Source organism: Oryctolagus cuniculus, chromosome 16, assembly GCF_051225735.1.
Source record: "Oryctolagus cuniculus isolate XC-2025 breed Fujian yellow rabbit chromosome 16, ASM5122573v1, whole genome shotgun sequence".
In the NCBI taxonomy this organism is placed as follows: Eukaryota; Metazoa; Chordata; class Mammalia; order Lagomorpha; family Leporidae; genus Oryctolagus; species Oryctolagus cuniculus.
The window spans coordinates 14,762,924-14,773,460 of record NC_142882.1 but is presented as its reverse complement, the minus strand read 5'-3'; the positions used below and the strand labels follow the sequence as shown (position 1 = coordinate 14,773,460).

At 39.9% G+C, this 10,537-nt stretch overlaps 1 pseudogene; it reads right to left on the bottom strand.

Annotated features, from left to right (window-relative positions):
- Window positions 1-2,201: 2,201 nt before the first annotated feature.
- On the bottom strand, window positions 2,202-10,055 carry LOC100355683 (vomeronasal type-2 receptor 116-like; annotated as a pseudogene).
- Between the last annotated feature and the right edge of the window lie 482 nt (window positions 10,056-10,537).

Here is a 10,537-nt window from a genome sequence, read left to right as displayed (position 1 = left end):
TTGTTGTAAATGACAGGATTTCATTTTTATTACTGCTATATAGTATTCTGTAGAGTACATGTCTCATAATATCTTTATCCAGTCTACTGCTGATGGGCTTTTGGGTTGATTACAGGTCTTAGCTATTATGAGTTGATCTGTAATAAACATTAAGGTGCAGACAGTCTTGTTTTTGCCTATTTAATTTCCTTTGGGTAAATTCCAAGGAGTGGGATGGCTGGGTCGAATGGTAGGGTTATATTCAGGTTTCTGAGGAATCTCCAGACTGACTTCCATAGTGGCTTGACCAGTTTGATTTATCACCAACAGTGGGTTAGTGTCCTTTTTTCTCCACATCCTTGCCAGCATCTGTTTTTGGTAGATTTCTGAATGTGAGCCATTCTAACCGGGGTGAGGTGAAACCTCATTGTGGTTTTGATTTGCATTTCCCTGATTGCTAGTGATCTTGAACATTTTTTCTTGTGTTTGTTGCCATTTAGATTTCCTCTTTTGAAAAATGTCTATTGAGGTCCTTGACCCATCTCTTAAGTGGGTTGTTTGTTTTGATCTCTTTGTAGATTGTAGATGCTGGTTATTAATCCTTTATCTGTTGCATAGTTTGCAAATATCTTTTCCCATTCTGTCAGTTGCCTCTTCACTTTCCTGACTGTTTCTTTTGCAGCACAGAAACTTCTCAATTTGATGTAATCCCAAATGTTAATTTTGGCTTTGACTGCCTGTGATTCCAGGGTCTTTTCCAAGAAGTCTTTTCCGGTACCTGTATCTTGCACGGTTTCTCTAATGTTCTCTAATAAATTGATGGTCTTAGGTCATAGATTTAGATCTTTAATCCCATTCAAAATAGGCACAAAAAAACACAAATACCTTGGAATAAACTTAACCAAGGACGTTAAAGATCTCTTCAATGAGAATTACAAAATCTTAAGGAAAGAAATAGAGGAGGCTAACAAAATATGGAAAAATCTTTCATGCTCATGGATTGGAAGAATCAATATCATCAAAATGTCCATTCTCCCAAAAGTAATTTATACATCCAATGTGATACCAATAAAAATAGCAAAGACATTCTTCTCAGATCTGGAAAAAATGATGCTGAAATTCATATGGAGACACAGGAGACCTCAAATAGCTGAAGAAATCTTGTACAATAAAAACAAATCCAGAGGCATCACAATACCAGATTTCAGGACATACTACAGGGCATTTGTAATCAAAACAGCATGGTACTGGTATAGAAACAGATGGATAGACCAATGGAACAGAATAGAAACACCAGAAATCAATCCAAACATCTACAATCAACTTATATTTGATCAAGGATCCAAAACCAATCCCTGCAGTAAGGACAGTCTATTCAATAAATGGTGCTGGGAAAACTGGATTTCCACGTGCAGAAACATGAAGCAAGTCCCCCAACTTACACCTTACACAAAAATCCACTCAACAATCAGTATTTATTAAGATTTTTTGGACTCGTGGCATCCCCACAAGGAACACTGCTTGACCATGCTCCTCCTGTGTCTGGGGAAAAAACCTCACTTAAATCACAATGCCAAGAATTATATGTTAAACAATCAATAGCCAGGGCAAACAGAATGTGAAGCATGTTAATTAGATGTCTTAGCAAATAAGAACTCTTACATTGTCTGCACATTGATAAATAGAAATTAATTCAGTCTCCAGAATTTTAGGAATAGCAATTTAATATAAAATAACATTGCTGTTATAGCCTTGATGCACATCCGAGGTTTGATTTACACCATGATTTACTTTACTCAATTTAAAATTTTTCCCTAAACTCCATTACTAACTCTGAGAGGGAGAGAAAAAGAAGTTTAGTGATAGAGACAAAGAGAAATCCTATTCAATGCCTCACACCTCCTCAACCCCAGTGCTTGTACCTGGGTCGAGGCTACAACCAACAACAGGGAGTCAGACCCAAGAATTTTACATGGATGGCCAGGACAAAGTTACATGAAGATTCACCACTTCCTCCAGGGAATCAGTAGCCCAGGTGAGGAGCAAAAACCAGAGCCAGAAACTGATGCCATTCTCTCAGATCACTAGGCTAAACACCCAACCCACCAGTTGTATTTAAAGGAAAAATCAATTTCATTTACTTCATATATCTTAAATGCCACTTCAGTCTGGATTATCGGTCATAAACTCTGAATATGTGACAGCAAAACAAGTGGAAATCTTTAGAATCCCTTAGAACTTGCTCTTTTCTTTAAGTCTTTCAAAGAATTCTTTTCAGGCCTTATGAGAATAATGTAGCACTTGGGGAGGAAGATGCAGCCCAGGAGCCCTGCACTGGAGGCCAAGATGGAGAAGACCTCCACAGCCACCATGACCTTCCCCTTGGTGCTGTGGTAGACAGGCAGGAAGCTCACCCAGACACTGCAGAACACCAGCATGCTGAATGTCAGGACCTTGGCTTCATTGAACGTGTCAGGCAGGTTCCTGGCTAGGAAAGCCAAGGTGAAGCTCACCAGGGCCAAGGAGCCCAGGTATCCCAGGACACAGTAGAAGGCAGTGACCGAGCCCTTATTGCACACCAGGATGATGTGGCCATGCTCAGAGTGTGTATCTAACTCAGTGAAGGGAGGAGAGATTCCCAACCAGATGCCACAGAGAGCCAGTTGGATCAGGAAGCAGATGGGAATGAAGGAGTTAGAAGCTCCTGATACCAGCAATCGCCTGATAGTTCTTCCAGGTTTTGTAACCTTGAAGGCCAGAATCACAGTGATGGTCTTGGCCAGCACAGCGGAAACAGCCACTGTGAACACAAGGCCAAATGCTATTTGCTGGAGGAGGCAGGTGGCTGTGTTGGGACGGCCAAGGAAGAGTAAGGAGCAGAGGAAGCACAGGAGGAGGGCAATGAGTAGGATGTAGCTGAGGGTCCTGTTATTGGCCTTGACGATGGGAGTGTCTCAGTGCTTCACAAAGACCCAGAGGACCGCAGCCGTGAGGACAGAGAAGCACAGAGCCATGCAGGCCAGAGCTATCCCCAGGGATTCCTCAAAGGCTAAGAAGGTCACCAGCTTGGGGAGGCAGTGGTTTCTCTCCATGTTTGGGTACTCGTGATCTGCACATGGGATGCACTGCTCTGCATCTGAGGAAAAAGAGAGACTCAGGATTGATACTTAATTGCTGCCTTTTTCTATCCAGGAAAGGCGTCAGTTTTGCACTGCCACTTTGAGAACAGACTGCCTCTATCATATACCAAGATGCACTAGGGTAACTCTGCATTCCCAATCCAGGGAGAATGCCTTCTTCCTAGAATCAGTAGGTGCTCCTAGCTTTTGTCTCAGAGACAATCTGAACACACACAAGCACCTATGTGATGAGCTATGAATTCTCATATGATGGTAATTTATTTTTGTTTCTTGTTTCATATACTTAGTGGGTGTTGCACATCACTCTGATAAATTATTTGTTATAATCTTTACACCTGATAAATCTATTCTTTCTCTGAAGTGTGAAAAATTAAGTGCTTTCTACTGCTGCATTAATGGTCATTGAATTATTATTTTTGAGCAATAAAAACTATTTTTTGGCTGGTGATGTGGCTCAGCAAGTTAATGCCCTGGCCAGCACCCCATACAGGTGTAGGTTCCAGTCCCAGCTGCCCCTTGATCCAGCTCTCTGTTATGGTCTGGGGTAGCAGTAGAAGATGACCCAAGTCCTTGGGCCCCTGCACCTGCTATGGGAGACCTGGTAGAATCTCCTGGCCTCTGGCTTCAGGTCAGTGCAGCTCTGGCCATTGCAGCCATCTGGATAGTGAACCAGCAGATGTAAGACTTCTTTCTCTGTCTCTACTTGACCCTGTAACTCTGTCTTTCAAATAAATAAAATAAATCTTTTAAAAAGTATTATCTGCTCTGTATTTTGAATAATGGAAGCATTTTCTAATTAGTGTATGTCTACTTTACATAATTTGATATATTTGGCTTTCATAGGTAATTCCTTAAATGTTTATCTTGTGCAAAGACCCTTTTTAATGATGCCAATCTGCATCCTTTATGATTATATATTGTCTTCATATTTCACACTGCATAATGCTAAATATGGTTCAAGAGTAATAAAACATTTCTGTATCAACTTGCACCGTCCCTGTACATTGCATTTATGCATGAAAATACATGGATTTGCTCATCTAAGGAAGCATAACTAAGCTTGGTGGTGATGCTTTTTACATGTATTGCCTAGATTTAAGCACAGCCCATTGGAAGAGCTCAGATTAGGACTGCCTCTCTCAGAATTGGAGGGTAAAATAAGATGTCTTGTCAAATCAATAGCACAATTAAGCCCAAAAGGATGAGCGCCACCAGAAACCAGTCTACACATAATGTGGTAGACATAGCGATCATAAAATGGATGTATGGAGATAACAAGTGAATGTTTGTATTCATAGCAATGGTTCACTACAATCTCATTATAAATATTCTTGGTTTTTTTTCATTTTTTTAAACTTTTAATTAATAAATATAAATTTCCAAAGTACAACTTTTGGATTACAGTGGCTTTTCCCCCCTATAACCTCCCTCTCACCTGCAACCCTCCCATCCCCCACCTCCCACTCTCTCTCCCATCACATTCCCAATCACAATTCACTTTGGGTTATTTATTCTTATTTTAAATTTTTATCAATGTAAAGAGAACAGATTTCATATATTTTATAGAAACAACTCTAAGATGGTAGCCATACTTCCCTCCTCCCTTCCCTCCCAGAATACTCCTCCTTCCTTCTTTCCTTTCTTGTTTTAACTTTTACAATAATACAAATTCAATTGCTTTATAACCACAGACTTAATGCACCATTAGCCATAATATTCAAGAAGTAAAATGTAGAAACAGCACACTGTTCCACAGGGGTATAGAAAAGAGCTAAAAAACATAATGAAATCCTAAGATGTCAGTTTCATTCTTAAGCAATGCTTTTTTGTAGTCTATATTAACTACTAAATATCAGAGAAAACATATGATGATATTTATCTTTTGGGGACTGGATTATTTCACTGAGCATAATGGCTTCCAGTTGCATCACTGTTGTTGCAAATGGCAGGATTTCATTCCTTTTTTGGCTGAGTAGTATAATTATGACAGTGGAGATATCAGTAGAAATGGATACGGTTTCTACCTGTCTGATTGGAAATGTCTCTGTCTGTGCAAAAAGTGCAAGTATAGCAGCAGACAGGTCTTCCTTCCTGTGGCACTTTCCTGAATCCTGGGCCACAGCTCTGGCTACACACAGATTGAGGAGTCTGAAAGGAAAAAGTAGAAACACTCATCTTGATTATTGGCCACATTGATAGAATTTCAATGCTTAACCCCTCACCACAGAAAATGTGACCTTCAGTTGAAGGTCACCACTGTGTCTCCTCTTATGCCTGCCAAGTCATCATTACCTAGGCAGCTAATGTGGAGCTTCTGTGGTCATCATTGTACTTTATCAACATGTAGCAAATATTACAAATGCAGTTAATCACTTTTATTTCACACATCACCAACTAACATCCTCTGCCATTTATCTCTTATTGAACCACTATATCCAAAATATGTTTAATGTGGGTTTCTATGTGGCAATGATTCTGAAAACTAGAATGTCTGAGAAAAAAATTGACCATGAACTCATACTTAGTTGATTAGAATATTTTATATCACAGATAAAAGAAACAAAAGACATGATACGGAGGCACACCACTGAGAGTAACTATGAAAAATTCAGGTCAACATAGAAATGGTTAGAATGTGTTACAAAACAATAATTGTGTTTAGTACATTTATGATATTTTCCATTCAGGCAGACCATTAATTTTAGAGATAAACACATCACTTGGGTGCAATGCATTGTTGTTATATTTGGTCATGCAGAAAATATATTTTGGAAACATGACAAATTATTGTCAATATCTCAAGATGTTATGTAGAATAAATTGTGGAAGACTGAGTAGCATGTGGAATGAAAAAAGGAAATACTATCTACAAAGAGGTGAATGATAAGTCAACCCATAATCCACTGTGTTCATCATGCATCACAACATAAAGACCTTCACCATATGTGATTAAGGTCTTCAGAATATATAGATATATTTAGGATTTATGTGTCTATACACTAATCTCTCTATTTCTTTTCATTTATAGCCTTCATTCTATTCACTAAACATCTACAAAATGTATGTGCTCGAATTAAAAAAAAAAATCAGGGGCTGGTGCTGTGCCACATTAGGTTAATCCTCCACCTGTGGCACCGGCATCCCCTATGGGCACTAGTTCTAGTCCTGGCTGCTCTTTTTCCAATACAGCTCTCTGATGTGGCCTGGGAAAGCAGTAGAAGATTTCCCAAGTCCTTGGACCCCTTTACCCATATGGGAGACTGGATGGAAGCACCTGGCTCCTGGCTTCAGATCAGCACAGCACGGCCGTTGCAGCCATTTGGGGAGTGAACCACTGGATGGAAGACATTTCTCTCTGTATCTCCCTCTCACTGTCTATAACTCTACCTTTCAAATAAATAAAATTAAAAAAATAATAAATCAGTAGATTATTCCAAGTTGCACATTCATTCAACATGCATTACCTAAGACTATATAAGGATTACCTCTCTCTATATATATATAAGAATACATAATATATATTACCTATATACAGGATAACCTACATATATTTTATATATATATAGGATTACCTATTTATATATATATATATATATAATATGTAAGGATTATATATATTATAAGGATTGTAATATATATATTATAAGGATTATAATATATATATATATAATAAGGATTATATATATATAAGAATATGTAAGGATTAGCTACATATATAAGTATTACCATGTATTTGGAAACCATGATGTGAACTGAGACTCTGATGCTTACATAAAGGCTTTGTAATTAATCTACTCCCAAGATTCTACTCAGACCTCTATGTAGGCCTGTGGTATTGAAAGGGATCCATACCTCTTTGAACGCAATAGGCCATTCTATCATGTCTTCATTGATAACCATGGCTTGATCACGTGAACTCTTAGAGAAAAACTTTCCAATGTTGACCATCAACCCAAGGCCCACAGGAAAATTCACAATATTCTGGATATCATATTGTACCACATCGTGCCTTGTTTCATGGAAAGATATGTCACTTCCAGCACTGTTCCTAAACTGGATTTTCTTCAGGAGTGGGTGAAGCTAGAGGACAAACATAATTGTAAGATGTACAGCATTCAAGTTTAGGTGCTAGCGATGGGATTAAAATGGTGGAGAAGAGAGGGTGATGGCTGCTGTAGCCTAGGAGAACATAGTTTAAGAAAAAGTAGAAGGACTGCAGGCTCAGGGAAGTGTTAGGAAGAAAACAGCAGAGGAAATTCTACACAAATTGGAGGGACACAGTGGATCTATGTGGAGGGTAAGGACATGCACAACTCAGGACCCCAGCAGCTGAGAGCCTCTGCACCAGTGTTGGAGAGTGAGGTGAGACCAGTCCGCAGGAGCCCAAGCCACTGGCGAAAAGCTGCAGGAAGAGCTTAGAGGGAATCCAGCTTGGAGTCCCATGGGGGATAGTGTACCTGACAAACTACAGGAAAATAAACAAAGTAGGGGGCATGTTTTCTCTCTCCAATTACCCTGCAACTGTGTCCTGTAACAAGCTGATAGAGAACAGGCATAACCTTGGACATACATAACAGCTGCACCAGCAAACAGCCAAGCAGAGACTCCTGAGTCTGGTGAGGAGGACAGAGGGCTGAGTGCTTGTGACTATGGGAGGCTTGTGTGCAGGAATGTGTTGTGTTCTTACCTGAGCTTCTTCTAGAGTTCAACAAAGTAATCATAAAAGTCACATTATTAATGCTTTTAAAATTTGACATAAGCCTATTTTTTAGATACACATTTTTCTAAAACTGAAGATTTCCAGCAGTCCCTGTTGATCCAAAACAAGACAAACATATAAGAGGACTCAGCCTGTGGCTGAGACTTTGGGCACTCACTGCTTGAGGCGCCATATGATCAGGGCTCCCTGGTGAGCTGGCCAGGGACATTGCTGGAGAATCTGAGCTTACACTGAGGACTGCACAGATCCTCTGTGTGGTCCTTATGGCAGAGCAAACAAATAATATACACACTGGAGCTAGCACCCAGTAACTGGCCTCCTTTGAGTAGAGGAGCTCAGCTGAGTCTACACCAACAGACAAAAACAAACCTATCTGATCAAAAAAAAAAAAAAGAGAGAAAGAGATAGAGATTTACTATGCCAAACCTGGGTGTGTCACCTCAGATACAAACCTCACCCTGGAGCACTGAAAAGAGCTTCCTGGACATATCTACCACAAAGCTCTAGGGATTCCCTGGAAGCAGACATTCCATTAATCCACACATAATCCAAAGATGAAAGCCACCACAGTGATAAAACACAGAAACCAACTAGTATCTCCACAAATGACGATCAACAAATGCACCAGTTCAAGAAACAGAATAAGCAAGACACTATGATGGCCACAAAAGTACACAACACTTCAATACGAGATTGTGAAGACAATGAGATTGAAGAAATCCCAGAAATGGAATTCAAGTTACAGGTTATTGAGTGGTGTACATGCACTAAGCAGTCACTTCCCAGGCTCATAATCCTCAGGGATTCTTCTTAGGAGAGACTTAGTTGGGTTTGGGTGGTCACCATGTCATGGGTTCATGTGAGGGGAACTATTCTATCATTGCCTGAAGAAATGATGGGAAGTGATTTGATACAAACAGTAAATTATATTAGCTGGCTTAGGCATGCACTCTGCTGTATCCATGACCAGGAAGGAGGTTTAGTTGGGGCTTTAGGGAAGGTAAGCTTTGCACTTAAACATGGGTCTGTCATGGATGGGTGTGCTAAAGGATAATTTTAATGATGGTAACCAGTTGTGTTCTTACCTGAGCTTCTTCTAGGGTTCAACAAAGTAAACTTAAAAGTCAGAATATTAATGCTTTTAAAATTTGACATAAGTCTAGTTTTTTAAAGATATACATTTTTCTAAAATTGAAGATTTCTAGCAGTCCTTGTAGATCCAAAATAAGACAAACACATGAGTTATATGTGTTAAATTATCTATACTTAGAATTTTATATCTCACTAATGCTTAAAATTGATACCGTGTGGGTTTTTCTCTGCTCTCCTATAGAAACTTAGTTGAGAATTTGATTAGCTTTTTAAACCTTATCTGGCAGTATATGACAAAAACCATGGAGTTCTACTTCAGTAAAAAAAAAAGTGCAAATATATTAGGGTTTCATGCCTGTCCTGTTTTGGAGGAGGTTTACCTGCCAAGGGAGAAGCTTAGGTTGAGCTGCATCTCCTGGAGATCCCATTTCTACTTTCTCTAGAAACATCTTATGGAGGGCATGGGCCACTGCATACACAGCATTGTAGATGAAATAGCTAGAGTCAGATATGGTCATTATGTCGATGTCTCCTGGGGAAAACATTAAGGAAGTGTTTGGTGGGCAGTCTCCTATTTCTCCACATAGTGACCCAGAAGGTAGGCAGGTGAAAATGTGAAACCAGAGTTTAGTGAAGTAAAAGTCTTCTGGGTAGTGGGAAGGGTCCACTGTCTTGAGAAAATGTTTGAGGCCTGGGATTTCCCCCTTGTGTGGTGAAAATGAGAAGCCTCCATGGAAAGAGTGCAGTGCACGGTATGTCTCATGCACAACAATGTTCCACTTTGCTACCATGATCCACACCTTGCCCACAGTTAAAAAGTATCCTCCTGCAAAGTCCACATTGGTGAGTCTCCTTACTTCACCATAGAGTACGTGCACATTTGCAGAAGAAAGGCTGATCCCAGTCATGAAAGTGATATCAGTGGAGGCATACAGTCTCTTAGTGGCAGGGAGCTTTTGCGTGAAGGCCACACAGAGACCTCTCTTTACTATCTCTGTCTCAAAGTACCGAAGGAACTGCTCTCCTTTCATATCATCAGATACAAAGAGCGCCACCCAAGTCCAGCCAAAATGCAGCAACAAGGAGATCATTCCATGGACCACAGAGCTGTCACTGGTGGCCATCTGATAGAGTGAGGGAAACTGGTCTTTATCATTTAGCAGAGGATCGAAAGGGCCATAGGTGATCTGAAAGCCAAAGTAGTCATGACTGTGAATTATCTTTGTTGGGGTAAGGCTGAGATATTCTCTCCAAGGGAGGCCTTTGAGGAGAATGTTACTGGGTAAAAAGAAAGATTGCTCTAGAGATAGCTGAATTCTGTTATTCTGCACACAAAGAACACCATGCTTCTCATGCCCTTAGCCTTTGGAAGAAAGGTGATAGCATGAAAATGTGTCATATCCCTATTTTCTCTTCACATCCTGCAGTGCAAACTGGGAAGGCATCAATTCTGAATGCAATACCACCAAGATAATATCCTGCTCTCTCTCACCCAAATGTGGGATAGAACCCATGTGGCATGTAAACCATGACAAAGTCTGTATGGATCTCCTGATACACTGGATTTCATTTCTTTTCACAACATCACATAACTTGTCATGAAAAT